The sequence below is a fragment of the Sciurus carolinensis genome, chromosome 18, assembly GCF_902686445.1.
Source record: "Sciurus carolinensis chromosome 18, mSciCar1.2, whole genome shotgun sequence".
NCBI classification, from domain to species: Eukaryota; Metazoa; Chordata; class Mammalia; order Rodentia; family Sciuridae; genus Sciurus; species Sciurus carolinensis.
The window spans coordinates 39,753,407-39,772,441 of record NC_062230.1 but is presented as its reverse complement, the minus strand read 5'-3'; the positions used below and the strand labels follow the sequence as shown (position 1 = coordinate 39,772,441).

At 40.9% G+C, this 19,035-nt stretch overlaps 2 protein-coding genes across 8 annotated transcripts in view; one reads left to right on the top strand and one right to left on the bottom strand.

Annotated features, from left to right (window-relative positions):
• The window catches only part of Abca3 (ATP binding cassette subfamily A member 3), a 51,127-nt gene extending 46,768 nt beyond the window's left edge, over positions 1-4,359 (bottom strand). For all 3 annotated transcript variants that reach the window (XM_047534403.1, XM_047534402.1, XM_047534404.1), the window contains exon 1: positions 4,153-4,359. The gene's annotated coding sequence lies outside the window, so the exon portion shown is untranslated. The remainder of the gene's footprint in view (positions 1-4,152) is intronic.
• Positions 4,360-4,451: 92 nt separating this feature from the next.
• LOC124970803 (ATP-binding cassette sub-family A member 17-like) overlaps positions 4,452-19,035 on the top strand; it is a 114,418-nt gene continuing 99,834 nt past the window's right edge. For 3 of the 5 annotated variants that reach the window (XM_047534408.1, XM_047534407.1, XM_047534405.1), the window contains exon 1: positions 4,462-4,643. The gene's annotated coding sequence lies outside the window, so the exon portion shown is untranslated. Of the gene's footprint in view, positions 4,644-19,035 lie in introns of all 5 variants that reach the window. The other 2 variants (XR_007106193.1, XM_047534409.1) reach the window with 1 other exon arrangement.

Below are 19,035 nucleotides of genomic sequence, written 5' to 3'. Positions count from 1 at the left end.
TTTTTCTTCAAAATGAGGGAAACCGGCTTTACTCATATTTAACACGTGGATGGGCCCTGGTGCTTGTCCTGGCAGAGGAGCCTGTGACGTGTGGGGTGACACAGGCCCTCACTGGAGAGTGTACCTGAGCTCTCAGGATGCTGCAGCTTATGTGCTTCAAGACATCATGGTTGTGGTTAATTAAAACAAACAAAAAGCAAACCAAGGCACTTAAATAGCCAAAGCTTTACAATACTTTAGTGATCTGGGATGCGACCAGGAATTCCTTTTATGACAAAGTGGTTCACTGGCCAGCACAAGACTTAATTCTTCAGAGTCAAAGAATTAAAGGAGGTATGGATATTCTTTCGTGAAATCTGGAGAGCTTTTAAAAAGTAACAAATGACTGCAGCAGTGTGTCATTTAGCTTTTTTCTTTTAAACAAACACATTCAAATCTGTCCCTTCAAGGAAAAGGTGACAATCTGCCAGGGTTATGGCTGTTCAACATAATCTGGGCCAAGAACAGAGTATTTATGAATGTGGATGTCTGCAGATGGCTTATGATTTGGATCTGGAGTGGCCCTAGAGGCCCACGTGTTCAGGGCTAAGTCCCCAGGTTGGTTTACCAGGAGGTGGAAACTTTCAGAGGTCTTTAGACCATTGGGGTGTGTCTTGAAGGAGACAGTGGGACCCGACTCCCTCCTCTAACTCTCTTTTGCTTCCTGGCCATCAGATGAACAGCTTTTCTGTCATGTCTTCCTTGTCACACAATGGCCCCAAAGCAATGGGGCCAATCATTTGTAGTATGAAAGCTCTAAAACTGTGAGCCAAAATAAGCCTTTCCTCCTTATAAATTGTTCTCAGATATTTGTTACAGTAATGGGGAGCTGACTAATACACTGATACAGGATGTTTTCATCATCATGTGTTCACGTGCCAAGGATGCTAGAAGAGTACCATCCACATAAACACAACAGGAACCCTGAGAAACCAGAATCTCCACCTTCCCTGATAGCCCCTGAACAAACGCCAGCCTAAATTCATCAAGGGCCTTTGCCTGATTGGAGAATGGAACTGAAAAGCAAGTACTCTGGGCTGGTGTTGTAGCTCAGTGGTAGAGCGCTTGCCTAGCATGTGTGAGGCCCTGGGTTTGCTTCTCAGCACCACATAAAAATAAATAAAAAGGTATTATGTCCATCTACAACTAAAAAATAAAAACAAGTACTCTGACACAAAAGTACAGTCTAGGTACCATGTCTACCTGTAAATGCCACCAAAACTGGAACCTGAATCAAACCAGAATTTAGAACTAGGCTTTCAAATGCTAGGACTTAGTCTTAACCAAGAGTTTATGAATCTGGACTTGATCACATGGCTTTCATGTTTAAAAGCATGTTTATGTGATAGTGTTTGCATCATGTTGGGGAGGGCTGGTATTGTGGCTCAGTGGTAGAGTACTCACCTAGCATGCCCGAGGCCCTGGGTTTGATACTCAGCATCACATAAAAACAAAATAAAGGTACTGTGTTCACCTACAACTAAAAAAATATGTTGGCAAAAATTTAATCATGTTTTCTTCAGCTCTCATCCACATTTTTGGCCAGGTGCAGTGGCCTGGAAGGCTGAGGCAGGAGGATCACAAGTTCAATTTAGTGAGGCCCTAAGCAACTTTGTGGCACCGTGTCTCAAAAAATAAAAAGGGCTGGGTTATGGCTCATAGGTTAAGCACCCCTGGGTTCAATCCCTGGTACTTAATAAATAAGTACAGGTTCACATATTTGTATATTTCTATGTCTATGATATGTCAGCACAGTAGTAGATGGCCTTCATTTATAATAAATCATATACATGGGGTTGCACATTCAAACCCTTTTACACAGAGCAGTGTGCAAGAAAAACACCAGAGGACAACTTGTTTACACAGTGGCCCTCGTGAGGATGAGTGAGGCACAAATCTATAAGCTACAGTCATTGTTTTCGAGCCCCAGAGGCTGCAACACTGGATGGTTTGCTCTGTAGGCCTAGGCCACTGGGGTGTACACTCATGGCCCCCTCCTCTGTCCAGGGAGGGAGGCAGTACTCTCCTTAGAGTCTCCTGATAGGGGTCAGCAAAGATTTTAAGCCAAATGTGTGGCCAAAAGTGAGTTCTCAGGACAGTTTCACAAAATCTGCATTGCTGCCTGCCTTCATCACCCTTGTGCCCATTCCCCATCCAGCTGGCCTTTCTATCTTCACAGGTGGAGGACATGAGGTAATGAGGTAACAAGACTCCCTGGAGAGAGGTAACCATGGCTCTTCTATAACTAGCAAGGCAACAAGGAGCTCATTACATGGCTCCAACAAAGGTGTCTGTCTGCCTGTTGCCTTGGGCCACTCGGGGGAAGGGGCAGGCCTTTCCCTCCCCACACAGTGCCTCTGCCTGCTTGGAATATCGCCCAACTCATCTGGTTCTGAAGCCCTATCTGTCATTCTCCAGCTCACTTCTAGCCCCATGCCTTCTGTGAAGCAGTCTCTGATAAGCCTAGTGAAGTGTTTCTTCGTCATGGTTTCACAACGGAATCTTTCCAGCACTTTCAGACAGAAACCAATGTCTGAGGCCCACCCACCAGGGATTCTGGGCTCAGAAAGTTTCCTTGGGTGATTGTAATGTGCAGCCTGGGTTCAGACCTGTTCCTGTTGAAGTCACCTTTCTTCCACCTCCAACACCTGTGACACCTTTTCTGGGTGTGTCATATGGCATTTATCTTGTTCTTATGCCACAGTTACTTGTGAATAAATCATCTCTTTAATTTATTCTAAGTTCCCCAAAAGCAGGGAACAGAGCTTTGCTTGCTACAGAAGTGATGGGCAGTCCCCAGAATTCTAGAATGTCGCCCTGGATAGACTCAGCAGAGGAGCTTTCTGCTGTTTCAGGCAGAAGAGCTGAAGGAGAAACTATAAATCCAGGACTCTAACCTAGGCCTTCCAGTTGAGACTAAGTCAAAACAGGTTCCCATGAGACTACCGGCCATGTGCTGCAGAAGGCTAGTCTTTAAAAAAACAAAAACAAAAACAAAAAAAAAACTATTTGGAGCTACCCTCTCCTCCAAAATGTTGTCTGGTCAGAAAGGTGATAGGTCACCTTAGAGAAGGAAAATGCCATCCTGTTGGTCCGCTGAAGTAATGGCTCAATAAAAAAAAACAAAAAACAAACAAACAAACAAAAAACCAAAAAACCCTCTCTAAACAGTTTAAAAAAAAAATGTAAGTGGAGGAGATCCCCATGACATCCATTTTTACCGATTTTCCACTTTCTCTTATGAGGCAATCTTTCTAAAACTGACTTAGTCGTTTCAAGTTTACCAAAGGTAGCACCAAACCTTTCTTAATTAAATGATATGGTTGCTCAGGAGAACAGAGAAGAACTCAACCCCTTAAACGCTGCCTCGGTGCCTCAGCCGCTAATTTCAGGAGCCTTTCCATGCCTGTTAGGTGCCAGGAATGCAAACAAACACCAGCAAGATCCATCCATGCTTCAAGGAGCTCCCAGACCAGAAGGCAAATGGGAAGACATAAATACCCTCCAAGACAAGCCTCGCTGGAGAGGAGGAGGAGGGGCATTCATGCATGCGGCGAGGCGCACCTGCACCCTCCCGGGCTTGCCGCGGCCCGGGGCCTGCACCGCTGGCTCCCTCCCCTGTCCTGTCCCACACACCCGGGCGTCTCCAACTCCCACCCGTGACGGGGGATCCCTGGGCCCGCGTGAGAGGCGCGGGCTGGGGTAGGTGGAGTAGGGCAGATCCGACGTCGGAGGCGCCCCAACCCGCAGAGGGACCCGCCGAGAGCGGCGGGGAGCTTGCGGCCGCCCTCCTCCGCCGCAGCTGGTGGCGCCGGCGCCGAGAGGGCGGCGGCTGTCGGTCCACCTGCTGGGCCCGCCGCCCGCAGCATCCCGCAGGATCCCGCACGGCCCCGCTGCCCGGGCTCGGTTCTGCTCGCCGAGCCTTGGGCAGCTCGCGGGACTGGGACACACCCAGAGCGGCGGGCGCCGGGGAGGCGCACCTGCAGGACCTCGCGCGGGCGGTTGGGCGCGGCGGACCGGGGCTGGGGCTAGGCCGGGCGAGGGTGGGGCGCGGGCGGGAAGCCCCAGTAGCTGCGAGCCAGCGCGCGAGCGGCGGGTCCTGGCAGCACTCACCGACCCTCAGCGCCGGGGCGGCGGCGGCCGGCGCGCGGCCCTTTTGCAGGGTCCCCTCCCTCGGCCTCGCAGTTCCGCTCCAGCCTTGCAGGAGCAGCGGCAGCCGAGGTGACAGCCGCTAGGCTGCCCTGCGGGGAGGGGGCGCCTGTGACCGGCTACTGCTGACCAACGCACCCGGCCGCTCAGGCTCCTGCAGGGGGCGCGCTAGCTCGCGCGTGCGCAAGGGGCCAACCCTGCAGGTGCCCGGCCCGCCCCCGCCGCCTCAGCCCTCCGAATCGCGCGCCTGCGCAGAGCCCCAGACAGGTCGCTCACGTCCGGCAGAGGGCGCGCTGTTCGCGCGTGCGCGGTGCACCGCCCCTGCGGATACGCAGCCCGCCTCAGGCCAGCGCCTGAGACTGCGCAGTGTCCATCAGGGGGCGTGCGACGCGAATCCTGAGGGCGGCGGTCCCCACCAGAAACGATCTCGAGACCTGCGTTTACACGCGTTTGAAGTAATCACGTTGGCCGTTTTAGCAGTTCCCCTTCCTGTGTTTCCTCCGGCCCCTCCTGTCACCGGGTGTCCGGTGGGGTCTCCGCGGGCGGGAGGGGCCGGGGCGTGGGTCCCGGGCGGGGTGGCGGGCGGAGCCGGAGCGTGGACGGCGGCGCGGGGCCAACAGTCGAGGCGGGCGGGTCCGGCGAGGCGCGCGCGGCGAGTGAGGCGCGGCACCGAGACGGACGCGCCGGCGGTGCCGGAGCCGCTGTCCACCCCGCATCCCCGACCCGGCGCTCGCGGAGGGACGGCGCGGCGCGGCGGCCGTCACTGTCGCTCCGAAGCGAGGTTGGGGCCCGGCTGGCCCCTGGGCGGGCTCCGCGGGGAAGGGTTGCGCCGGCGCGGGGCTCTCCGCCGGCCCGAGTGCCTGCCGGCGGGGCTCTGGTCAGGGACCTGGCCGCTTCACCCCTACGAGCGTGGTCTCGGCATTTCACCCTCCCGAACCTTCATGTCCTGCCCCTAAAATCGGAAGCTTTTTGTTGTGATGCCTTTTTTTCTAACTTAAGGGTCCGGTGAGAAACGCGCACGGGGCAGCGCTGAGCAAGCCAGCGTGTGACCTGGCGCGCCCCTCGCAGCCTGCGGGCGCGGACGCGGCTGCCGAGCGGGCGGAGCCCCCGGCTGGGCCGCCTCTTCCTCCCCTCGCGGTCTCCTTTCCCAAAACCAGTGCTGGCTTTTTCCGACTCTAACCCACTAGAACGTGCAGCTCTGTTTCAGCCCTCCCTAAATCTGATCCCGGTTCTGCAGAACCCCAACTGGGAACTTAGCTGGCCCGGAATTTCCCCGAGATAGAAGACGAGGGTGGGAGTGTGGAAGAGAAATGTTTCTCTGGATCTCACAAAGCAGATCTGCTTAATTCAATGTATTTTTTTTTTTTAACTGTATACTTTATGTAAGATGAAATTTGAAATAAAAATGTGAATAAAATACTTATCTATACTTTAATAGAATTGAGCCCCCCAAAATACGTAGTTAGAAGGGAAGATACAGCAGATAAAAATAATATAAACTTTGAGTTGCAGAAAGTGGGCATAATACATTAAATACCTCAGGGTATTCAAAGATTATATTGTGCTACAGGAGCTATGGCATTACTGTATTTGTATTTGTCTAAAGAAAGTCTTGCTTAAAAATATTTTGCACAGCTTTTAACCATTTTGAAAATTTCAAGGGATGATTTGTATAGATCATTTGTACATTCTAAAATTAACTTAAATTTTAATTTGCATTCCATGAATAAATACGTCATTGTTGAAAAATTAAAGCAAAAAGTCAAACTGTGACCATCATCCCCTTCCCTGATCCCTTCTCCATGGTCATTGACTTGGCAAATATAAACTTTTTCTTTTTTTGTGTAAATTGATAGATTTGCCTATTGGTGTATAGTTCTGCAGTTTTCAGGTATGTAGGCTGGACATTTGACACTGGCGCTTCTCTCCAGTGTTTGGGAAATTCTCTATGAAGTGTGTCTTGGTGGAAGGTGGGGTCCAGGCTCAAAGGAACAGGTGTTTCTGGGAACATGTTGCAAGTGTGTTTCTCTGCAGATTGTTTTCTGGCTTTGAACTTTTTTTTTTTTCAAGGAAAATTGTTACTGTTCCTGTTATCAGGTTCATAAATCCATTTTCTTCCAGGTTATAGGTCATGCTTACAAAACAAAACAAAAAACTATCCTCATTCTAAGGATATAAAATACCCAGTTTTTCTTATAGCACTTTTATAATTAAATGTGATATGTTTAAATCTTTATATATGTGGAATTTATTTTATTGGAGTGAGCTAGTCAATTTTCTTAATGTTTTAAAAAATTAATGAAATTTCTAGTTCTGGAAAGTAAACTTCACTCATTCTGGTTACAATTCCATGAATTTTGACAAATTTAGAAAGTTGTGTGACTACCACCATAACCAAATTCAGACAGTATCCTCCTAAATTTCCTTATAATGTCTCTTTTGTAGCTGATGCTCCCCACCTTCCTCAGCAAGCACTGATTTGGTTCTCCATTTCTGTAATTTTTTAAAAATACTTTTAGTTGTAGATGGACACAATACCTTTATCTTTTATTTATTTTTATGTGGTGCTGAGGATTGAACCTAGTGCCTTATACATGCAAGGCAAGCCCTCTAGCACTGAGCTACCACCCCAGCCCCTCCATCACTATAATTTACTAATCTCACTTATTTGTTGTAGAATACGTTGTGTAGATTTCTTGGGATTTTCTGAGAAGAGAAACACTTTTATTTCTTCCTTTTCAATCTGTATGTATTTTATTTCTTCTTGCCTTATTGCACTAGCTAGGACTTCCAATATGGTGAATAAAAGTTGTGAGATGAGGTATTCTTGGTTTGTTCCCAGATCTTAAGGGAAAAAGCATTCAATCTTTGACTATGAAGTATGTTAATTGTAGATTTTTATAGATGTCAATAATCAGATTGAAGACAGCTTCTGAGTAGCTGGGATTACAGGCATTCACCACCACTTCCACACTTTTTTATTCTTAGTTTCTTAATATGATGAGTTACATTGTATTTTTATTATATATTTTTCCTCATAGTGTTTTTTATATGTTTTAGTTGTAGGTAGGCACCTTTGTTTTCATGCAGGATCAAACCCAAGGCCTCACACGTTCTAGGTGAGCTCTCTACCTCTGAGCCACAATCCCAGCTCTCATAGTGTTTTTATATGGTTTTGGTATGGAGGTGAGGCTTACCTCATGAAATGAGTGGTGAAGTAGTTCCTCCTTTTCTATTTTCTGGAAAAGTATGTATAGAATTAATTTTTTTTTCTCTAAGTATTTGCTACAATTCACCAATGAAACATTTGGGTCAAGATTTTCTTCCTCAGAGGATTTTAATTACAAATGTAGTTTCTTTAGTAGATGTAGAACTTTAGATTATCCATTTCTTCTCGAGTGAATTTTGGTAGTTTGCAGCTTTCAAGGACTTGGTCTATTTCACCTAAGTTGTTGAGCCAAACAGGAATCAAAACTGTTTACTAATAATGCTTCTTTGACCTGTGCTACTTTTATCATATACTAAATTCTTGTTTGTACTTAGGTCTATATTAGATTCTTTTTAAAAAAACTTTTTAATTTTTAAATTTTTTTGTGGTGCTGAAGATTGAACCCAGACCTTCACACATGGTAGGTAGAAACTCAACCACTTGTTACACCCCAATCTTCTTTTTAATTTTTTATTGGGCTGTCTCTTACTGTACTAGCATAATATTGTTTTAATCAATAAAGTTATTTAGCAACATTTTAGTATTTGGATAGTGTCTGATCGATATCTATACCTTTCAGAATTTTTTTGTCTAGGCTTACAGCTTTATCTTTTATATGGACTTCACAGTCAGTTTTTAAAATTCCATTGAAGTTTTGTTGAGATACTGTAAAATTTGTAGATTAGGAGAACTATTACATTAACAGTATTGACTCTATAAAAAGACATGTTCTATCTCTTTATTTAACCAAGCCTGATTTTGTATTTCTTGGTAGTTTTCCAGTTTTCTTCATATGGGTCTTGCATATATCCCTGTATATTTACCCCTAAATGTATTAGCATGATGCTACTGTGAAAGTAATAGCTTCTTGAAATATAATTTCTCAGTAATCTGTTTATAGGAAAGCCATTGTCCTTATTAACTTAATAATTGTGTAACTGGCCTTGTGTTACCTTTTACTTGTTTCTTATAGGTTTTTGCTTGTTTTCTTGTTTTTTCTGTGTATAGAATTTTATAATATGTAAATAATCATAATCTAGTCCCCTTTATCTGTATTTATGCCACTGGATTCATCCTGTCATCTAATTTTACTAATACAGTGTTTCCCGGAGCTCATAGCATTTTTTGAGTACAGTACAGGCTACTATGCCTGCTGAGGAGCTGCCATAAGTGATCCCCCCATGCTGTTAGATAAAGGAACATCCTCTAAATGAGTGGACCAATTAATTAAAGGCACCCAAACTGTTCAGACCAGTTAGATAAATGTACCCTTCTCACCTTCCTGCCAACAGTCAGCTTTGTGTCAGATCTGTTCTCAGATCCTCCATCCCACTCTCTCATCTCCCTGGCCCAGCACACTTGCCTAGGGAGAGCCCTTGAAGTTGGACTCAGTGGCTCAGAACAGTCTTGGCATTTCTAGAACAATATTAGAAAATAATGTTGGAGTTGCATTTTAGTCATGGTTTCATCATTTTAGAAATATTTTTTAGCTGTAGATGGACACAATACCTTTATTTAATTTATTTATTTATATGTGGTGCTGAGGTCTGAACCCAGAGCCCCACATATGCCAGGCAAGCACTCTACCGCTAAGCCGCAACCCATCCATGGTTTCATCTTAACTGTAAACAATGATGAGAACAGTGAAACACTCCTGGGTTTCTATAATGAATTTCCCATTTGCTTATGTATACTATTCTAATGCACACCTGGTTTTTTTGTGTGTATGTGTGCTATCAAGAAATGTCAATCATGTTCTCTTCAATAAAGATGGACACTTTAGTAGTTACTTTGTAAAAAATTCTGTTATTGTAAGATTTTGTTATCAGTTACATTAACTTGATTTTTGAAACGAAGTTTCTCTGTGCTTATGGATTAATTTAAATTGTATCAGAATGCTGATACTAGCTTGTTGAAAATAACTCATTAATTTGAGTTTTTATACTTAAATTGCTTGGAAGACTTTTGAACCAATTTCTCAATATTTAATAGTTTATTTGAAAAAAAATATTTAGATTTAAAAAATCCCTTCCTGGCTAGGTGTGGTGGTATGCCCCTCTGAATCGAGCTACTCTGTAGTCTAAAGTAGGAGTATCACAAGTTCAGGATCAGTTTGGGCAGCATAGTGAAACTCCGTCTCTGAAACATTTTTTTTCTATTTTTTTTCCTGGAATAAGGTGGGAGTTGCTATTTTCCTAGCTAATCAACTCACCCAAAGTAGTTTGCCAAATTTATTAGTATAGAGTTGTATAAATTAATGCATCATTTTTTCCCCATTTTTTCTTACTTACCCTATCAGTATTTTTGCTCTCTTTTGTGTTGGCTAGATGTGCTAGTGGATTATAGCTGCAGGCTGTGCACCTGCAGGTTTAACCAACTATGAATTTTACCAACTGTGAATCACGTTCTTGCCAAATGTGTACAGATTTTTTTCTCATCCTCCTCTTCTTCCCCTTTTGAACAGGGTCTTGCTATGTTGCCCAAACTGACCATGAACTCCTTAGCCTCCCAAGTAGCTGAGACTATAGGCTTGTGTCACTGTGCCTGCCTCAAACATTTTTTTCTTGTCATTATCCTTAAGCAGTACAGTATAACAACTATTTACATAGCACTTACCTTATATAAGATATTATAAATTATCTAGAGATGATTTAAAGCATATGGGTACATGTGTGCAGGTTATTTGCAAATACGCTGTTTTATATAAGGGATTTGAACATCTGTTGATTTGTATATCTAAAGAAGTTTCCGGAACCAGTCACTTTTGGACACAAGGGAACAACTGTATTTATATTAGTTTTATTTCCTTACCTATCATTCATTCGTTTCCTTTTTCTATTTTAAACCTTCTGCCATAAAACAATATCTACGTTTTGAAGGTATTTAGAGTTAATAAAACACATTATAAAAATGTTTTCCCATCAGTGGGAAAAGGTGGTTGTAAACTAGCAGTACTCACATATACAATGACAATGATCCTTTTCCTTGCAGAATCTCCACCAAGATATTTTTAAAAACATAGCATTGGATTGTATTTAGCTTTTGTTTTGGGAGGTACTGTCTTTCTTTGCTGTCATTAGAACTGCCATTGAGCTAAAACCTCATTTTTATGGTTTGGATGTGTGGTGAGCTTTGCAGTGCTTTCCTCTAGAGTAGCTAGTTTTATCTCCTGTTTACATAAATAATACCTGTGTGATTCGCTATGGCCAATGGCATGGTTAGCAGGTGTTGTATGAAGAGAAGTTTTAAGTGTATTTGTGTGGTGTGGCTTGGCCTGTTGCCCTCGGAGCAATATCTGGAGGCTTATCCAAGGTGAATGAGGAGACAGAGCAGACCTGTGGTGGTTTGCTTAGGCTGTAATAACAAAATACCACAGACTGGATAATATAAGCAACAGACATTAAATATCTCATACTTCTGGAGGCTATAAGCCCAAGATCAAGGTGTTGGCAGGCTTGTTTTTAAAAGTAAACAATACAGGACTGGAGTTATAGCTTAGTGGTAGAGCACTTGCCTAGCACACTTGAGGCACTGGGTTCAAACCTCAGCACCACACAAAAAATAAAAAGAGGTATTGTGTTCATCTACAATTAAAAGTATTTTTTAAAGTGCACAATTCAGTGGTATTAATGTCATCACAATGTCTTGCAACCACTAGCTCTAGTTTTAAAACTTTTTTTATCCTGTCACAAAAACATTCATAAACATTAGGCGATCATTCCTTGTTCTTCTCCTCCCATACCTTTGCAGCCTCTAATCTGTTCTATCTCTGTGGATTCACCTATCCTGGATATGTCCTATAAACAGAATCATATGGTATGTGACCATTTGTTCTGGCTTCTTTCATTAACAAAATGTGTTTGTTGGTACTGGGGATTTAACTCAGGGGTGCTTTACCACTGAGCCATATCCCCACCCATTTTTATTTTTTTAATTTTGAGACAGGTTCTCACTAAGTTGCTGAGACTGGCTTTGAACTTGCAATCTTCCTGCTTCAGCTTCCCGAGTTGCTGGGATTACAGGCATGTACCACCATACCCAGCTTTTAGAATAATATATATATGTATATATATATATATTTTTTTTTTTTGCGGTACTGGGATCAAACTCAGGGCCTTGTGTTTGCGAGGCAGGCACTCTACCAGCTGAGCTATCTCCCCAGCCCTAGAATAATATTTTAAGCTTTACCCATGTTATAGAACATATCAGTACTTCATTCCTTTTCATGACAGAATAATATTCCATTGTATGTGTAAGTCACACTTTATCTATTCACTCATTAATGGATATTTGTGTTTTTCTACCATTTGTCTATTTTTAATAATGCTGCTGTAAACATGTATGTCCAAGTTTCTGTTTGGAAATAATATTTTCATTTCTTTTAAGTATATACTTAAGTGGGATTAGGTCATGTGGTATTCTATTTAAGTTTTTGAGGAAATGCCAGACTTTTTCCATAGCATCTGCACCATTTTACATTCCCACCAAATGTACGTGGGTTTAAATTGTTCTACATCTTTGTCAACACTTATTTTTCATTGTTTTTACTAAAGCTATCCTGGTGGGATGAAGAGTATTTTACTGACTGATTTGTATTTTTCCAGTGACCAGTGATATTGAACCTCTTTTCATGTGCCTGTTGGCCATTTGTTTATCTTCTTTGGAGAATGTCTATTCATGTCTTTTGCCCATTTAAAAATTGAGCTTTTGCGGGGCTGGGGAGATAGTTCATTAGCAGAGTGCTTGCCCAGCATGTGCAAAGTCCTGGCACGATCCCCAGCACCACTAGTAATAATAAATGAAAATTGTCTTTTTGTTAATGAATTGTAGTAGTTCTTTATACATTCTAGATATTAACCCCTTATCAAAGATATAATTTAAAAAAATTTTTATACTAGTGATTGAACTAAGGGGTACTCTACCACTGAACTGCATCCCCAGTTCTTTTTATTTTTTTTTTTTATTTTGAGACAAGGTCTAGCTAAGTTACTGAGGGTCTTGCAAGTTGTTGAGGCTGGCCTTGAACTTGGGATCCTCCTGTCTTCGCCTCTTGAATTGCTGGGATTATAGGCATGCACCACTGTGCCCAGCTATTTTCACTTTCTTGATAATGTCCTTTGATGCACAAAGGTTTTAAATTTTGATGAAGTCCACATTATCTACTTTATATTTTCTTGTTTGTGCTTTTAATGCCAAGTACCACAATCCTTTGCGAAATCTGAGGTTATAAAGATTCATCCCTAGGTTTTTTAGGTCTTATATTTAGGCCAGTAAGTGAAATTTTGTACATGAAGTGAGGTAAGGTCCACTTCCATTCTTTTTCTGTGTGTGTGTGTGTGTGTGTTTTTTTTTTGCTGGGGAGCAAACCCTGGGCCTCAAGCATGAACAGGTGCTCTACCCCTGAGCTACTTTCCCAGCCCTATTTTTTTTTTTTTTTTCATTTTTTCGGAACCAGGAATTGAACCCAGGGTTGCTTAACGACTGAGAAACATTTCCAGCCCTTTTCATTCTTTATTTTGAGACAGGGTCTCCCTAAGTTGATTAGGTCCTTGTTAAGTTGCTTAGGCTGGCTTTGAACTTGCTATCCTCCTACCTCAACCACCCTGGTATCTGGGTTACAGGCATGTGCCCCTGTGCCTGGCAATTTGTTTCTTTCTTGAGTCAGGGTTTTGCTCTATTACCTAGGCTGACCTCAAAATCCTGGATTAAAGCAATCCCCCTGCCTTAGCATCCCAAATAGCTGGGACTGTAGGTATGAACCACTATGCTTGGCCCAACTTCATTCTTTTGCATCTAGTTATCTAGCTAGCTCAACACTCTTTGTTGAAGAGACCATTCCTTTCCCATTAAAGTCTTGACACCTGCTATGTCTGAATGTCTGTGCCCTCAAAATTCATGTGTTAAAATTCTAATCTGCAAGATGATGGAATTAGGAATTAGGTCTTTTGGAAAGTGATTAGATCATGGAAGCAGAACTCTCATTGGAATTACTGGTTGTATTAGTTAAGGTTCTCTAGAAAAACAGAATCAACAGGAAGTATGATTATAAAAAGAGGATTTGTTAGATTGGCTTACATGACCAGAAGCTGGATAGTCCACAATGGCTGTCAGCAGGCTAGAAAACTGGAAGAACCAGTAGCTGCACAGTCCAAGAGGCGGAAGCCCTAGACAAGAAGGATCAACAGTGCTACCCTAGTCTGAGACCAAGGCTTCTGGAAATTACCCGGAAAGTCACTGGCAGAGTCTGCTTTGGTAGAGTGAAAAAGAGTCTGATATCCTCAAATAATTGAAGTAGTAATCAAGAACCTGTTCAAGAAGAGTCGAGCTACATCTGCATCTGCTTCCTTGTCTTCCAGCTTTTATTCCATCTAAGCTACCATCCTATTTTGCGGTGCTACCCACACTTAGAGATGGCCTCCACTTTAGTCCCTATCCCACATTCCAGTAATTCCTAGACTTGCCTTCATTGGCAGAAACCTTTTAATCATTGGCATCTCTTAATCCAATCAAGTTGACAGTTCAAATTAACCATTATACAGCTCTTTTTTCCCCCCAGCACTGGGTTTGAACTCAGAGCCTCACACATGCTAGGCAAGCCCTTTATCCCTGAGCTACATCCTCAGCCTTAAAAAAATTTTTTTAAAAAATTTTGATACAGGGTGTTGCTAAATTGCCCAGGGTAGCCTTGCACTTATGGTCCTCCTGCTTCAGGCATCACGTCCAGCAGAATTGCTGCTCTTAAAAAAGAGACCTGAGAGATCCTTTGCCTCCTTCTACCATGTGAGTTTGTAGCAAAAAGACAGCCATCTAAAAAGTGGGCCCTCGCCAGATACTAAGTCTGCTAGTAGCTTGATCCTTCTTAGCCTTCCAAACTGACAAATTTCTGTTGCTTATGAGTTCCCCAGTTTATTGTATTTTGTTATAACAGTTCAAACAGACTAAGACAGCACCCTTGTCAAAAATCATTGACTGTAGATGTTTGGGTTTATTTATGGACACTCAATGCTGTTTTATTGGTTGATATGTCAATTCTTATGCCAGTTTTTAAAATTCAACTTTTAATTACAGTATTATGGGTTCATCCTGACAAAATTATACAGGCATGGAATTCCTTTTCAGTTCATGATTCCCCACTTTTTTCTCTTGTCCTCCTTCTCCTCCCACATTCTCCTTCCAATATTCTGCTAGACTTCCTTTCACTCATCAATTTATTTATTTTTGATTGGTTCTTTTAACTTATACATAAAGGTGAAATTCTCTGTGGTATTTTTATATATGCACATAATAGGACATAATACGCTATTTTAATCACTCATTCCACATTGCCATCCCTCCATTCTGCCTCTTGATCTCCTCCTCCTACACTGCTGATCTTCCTTATATCTTTTTTTTTTTTTTTTTTAAGAATTTAACCTTTACTTTGTCTATTTTTATGTGGTGCTGAGGATCAAACCCAGGACCTTACCTATGCTAGGCAAGTGCCTTACTACTGAGCTACGACCCCAGCCCCTTCTCTATATCTTTATGATATCCCATCCTGTCCTCCTCCTTTACTTTAGCTTCTACATGTGAGAAAACATTTGACCTTTGAGTTTTTGAGTCTGGCTTATTTCACTTAGCGTGTTGTTCACCATTTCCATTCATTTACCAGCAAATGCCATAATTTCATTCTTCTTTATGGCTGAGTAGAATTCCATTGTGATTTCTTAAATCTTTTCATCTTTTGACAGGCATCTGGATTGATTCCATGATTTATCTATTATGAATTGTGCTGCCAAAAACATTGAGGTGGATGTATTGCTATAATATGCTGATTTTAGTTATTTTGGGAAAATACCAAGGAATGGGGTAGCTGTTTCATACGGTGGTTCCATTCCTAGTTTTTGAGGAATCTCCATACTGCTTTCCAGAGTGATTGTACTAGTCTTCAGTCACACCAACAAGGTACAAGTGTACCTTTCCCCCATATTCCCGCCAGTGTTATTGTTTGTATTCTTGATCATTGCCATTCTAACTAGAGCAAGATGGAATCTTTGTAGTTTTGATTTGCATTTCCCTGATTGCTAGAGATGTTGAACATTTTTCCTATATTTGTTGACCATTTGTGTTTCTTCTTTGGAGTGTCAGTTTAGTTCTTTGCCCATTTATTGATTGTATTTTTTTTTTTTTGGTGTTAAGTTTTTTGAGTTCTTTATATATTCTGAGTATTAACATATATATTCTGGATATTAATTCCCTGTTAGAGGAGTAGCTGGCAAAGATTTTCTCCCATTCTGTAGGCTCTCTCTGCTCTTAATCATTTCCTTCACTGTACAGAAGCTTTTTAATATGATGGCATCCCACATTGATTTTTAATTTGATAGCATCTCACTTACTGAAGCTTTTTAATTTGATGACATTTCACTTATTGATTCTTGGTTTTATTTCTTTGCTTCAGAGGTCTTGTTAAGGAAATCAACACCAGCACCAATATGATGGAGTGTTGACTGTTTTCTTCTAGCAGTTGCAAGATTTCTGATCTAATTTCTAGTCTCTGAATCATTTTGATTTGACTTTCGTGCAAGGTGAAACGTAGGTATCTAGTTTCATTTTTGTAATAACTATCTACTTAGTGAGTTTCGCTTTTCAACTTTATAGTAAGTTTTGAAATCAGGAATCATGAATTCTCCTACCTTCTTAATATTGTATTTGCTGTTCCTTAAAGTTGCATATGAATTTGAGGATGAATTCTGTCTAGTTCGAAGAATTGTTAGAATTTTGGTAAGATTTACCTTGAATCTGTAGGTTTCTTCAAGGAGTATTGCCATTTAGACAATATTAAGTCCCATGATCTGTGAACATGGGATGTTTTGTCATTTATTTAGGTCTTCCTTTAGTTTCTTTCAGCAAATTTTATAGTTTTCATTGTACAGATCTTTTGTCTCTGGCTAATTTTATTCTTAGGTATTTTATTCTTTTGGATTCCACTGTAAAAATTGTTAATTTTCTTTTCAGATGTTCATTGCTAATGTATAGAAATACAATTGGTTTTTGTGTGTTGAGCCTGCCCCTTGAAACTTTGCTGAATTTGTTTATTAGCTGGAGTAGTTTATATGTATTTGTGCATGCCTGCATGTATGCATGTGTATTTTTGGATTTCCTATGTACAAAGTCATATGATCTGTACATAGAGATAGATTTATTTCTTCCTTTTCAATTCAGATGCATTTTATTTTTATTTTATTTTATTTCATTTCATTTCATTATTTTAATTTTAATTTTTATTTTTATTTTGCCTAATTCTCTAGATAGGACTTTCAGTACAGTGTTGAATACCAGAGGTAGAAGCAGGCATCTTTGTCTTATTCCTGACTTTAGAGGGAAGTTTTCAGTATTTTCCTGTTTGTTGTGATATTAGCTATGGTTTAATCATAATGCTTTATATTGTATTAGGGAATTATCTTCTATTATTACTGAGATATTTTTAAGCACCAAAAGATTTTGTCAACTGCCTTTTCTGCATTTTTTGAGATGATCACGTAGGATTTTTTGTTGTTGTTCTATTGATGTGATATATTACATTGATTGATTTTTTTCAAATAACAGTGCCTTCTGTTGGTATGCACATTGTAAGTCATGTACTTGTCAAGTTCTTTTTTGCTTTTATTTGTGCATAATAAAAGTTGGGTTCATTTTGACATAATCATAGATGCATGGAATTTAATTTACTCCATTTCAGTCCCCAGTTCACCTTCCATTTATTATTTATTTATTTAAATATTTTTAAATTGTTGATGGACTTTATTTTCTTTATATGTGGTGCTGAGACTCAAACCCAGTGCCTCACACATGCTAGGCAAGCACTCTGCCACTGAGTCACAACCATAGCCCTCATTTATTTATTTTTAATTGGTGATTTAAAGATACATATAAAGGTGGAATTCACTGTGGATTTTCTTATATTGAACCATTCTTGCATTCCTGGGATAAATCCCATTTGGTCATGATGCATAATCCTTTTAATGTAGTTTGGATGTGGTTCATTTGTTTGAGACATTGTATTGTATTTTCTGTCTAGTTCTATCCATTATTAAATTTGCAGTATTGAGGGCTTGGAGTGAAGCTCATTGGTAGGGTGCTCATCTAACCAGTACAAGTTTGTGGGTTTGGTCCCTACTACTACAAAAAGAGAGAAAAAACTTGCAGTGCTTTTTTCAAGATCTCCAACTGTTATTGTAGAATTGTCCATTTCACCCTTCAATTCTATCAATATTTGCTTCATGTATTTTGGGGGCTCTGTTGTGCATATATTTGTCTTCTTTTACGGTCATGCTTATTTTTAAAATTTAATTACTAATTGTACATAGTTATGGCGTACAGTGTGATAACGATATATGAATAGATGTGTAATGATCAAATTAGGTTAGTTAACTTTTCCATTTCTGTAAACTTTTTTGTGTGTGGTACTGAGGATTGAATTCAGGGTCTCTTACATATTAGGCATGGACTCTACCACTGAACTGCACCTCCAGCCCTTTGTGTTGAATTTTATTTTAATACAGGGTCTCCCTATGTTGCCAAGACTGGCCTCAAATTTGCAGTCTTCCTGCATCAGCCTCTTGAGTAACTGGGATTACAGTCATGTACCACCACACCAGTTGGATTTTTTTATGAACAGACAATAATCACACATTTATTAGGAACAGTGTGATACTTAAGTGCATACATACAACATGTACTGATCAAATAAGAGTAATAAACATTTCCATCTCCTTGTCATTACTTTGTGTTTGGAGACTTCAAGCTCCTCTCTTCTAGTTATTTATAAAATATATGATAGATTATTATGCACTAGCTATAGCCATCCCATTGTACTATAGAATACTAGAACTTATTACTCCTATCTAACTATGTCACACTTGCTAAATGCTATCTGATCTCCCTTTATGCACTGCTCCCCAGCCTCCAGTAACCACTGTTCTACACTTAGATCAACTCTTTTAGCTTCCACACAGGAGAGAAGATGCAGTTTTGTCATTGTTTAGCTTATTTCACTTAACATAATATCTTCTAGTTCCTTCTATTTTGCTATAAGTGATAGGATATCATTATTAATCATTATATCTTATTGAAGATTTGGCCTTTTTCTCAGTATAAAATGTCCTTTTTCTACTTTGTCAAGTAGTATTATAGTCAGCCTGCTCTTTTTTAGTTATATTTGCATGGAAAAGCTTTTTCCATCTTTCACTTTCAACCTACATGTGTTTGGAGTCTCAAGTGAGACTCTTATAAGTGGCACATAGAGTTGACCCTCAGTATCCCTGGGTTCCACGTCCCCTGATTCAATTAGCTATAGATTGTGGACTATGTAGTTAGGCCAGCGGTGGTTGTGTCTCTATGAACATGTGCACCATCTTTTTCTTGTTATCATTCCTTAAATGATGCAGCATGCTAACCACTTACATAGGATTTATATTGTATTTTTTACATGATAGGTAACCTAGAGATGATCTAAAGTATGGAAGGATATGTGTAGGTTATATGCAAGTACAATGCTGTTTTAGATGAGGGCCTTGAGCTTCCATGTAGTTGGTATCTGTAGAAGGAGGGGGTGTCTTGGAACCAATCCCTAGTGCACCCTGCAGACAGTTGTTTCAGAC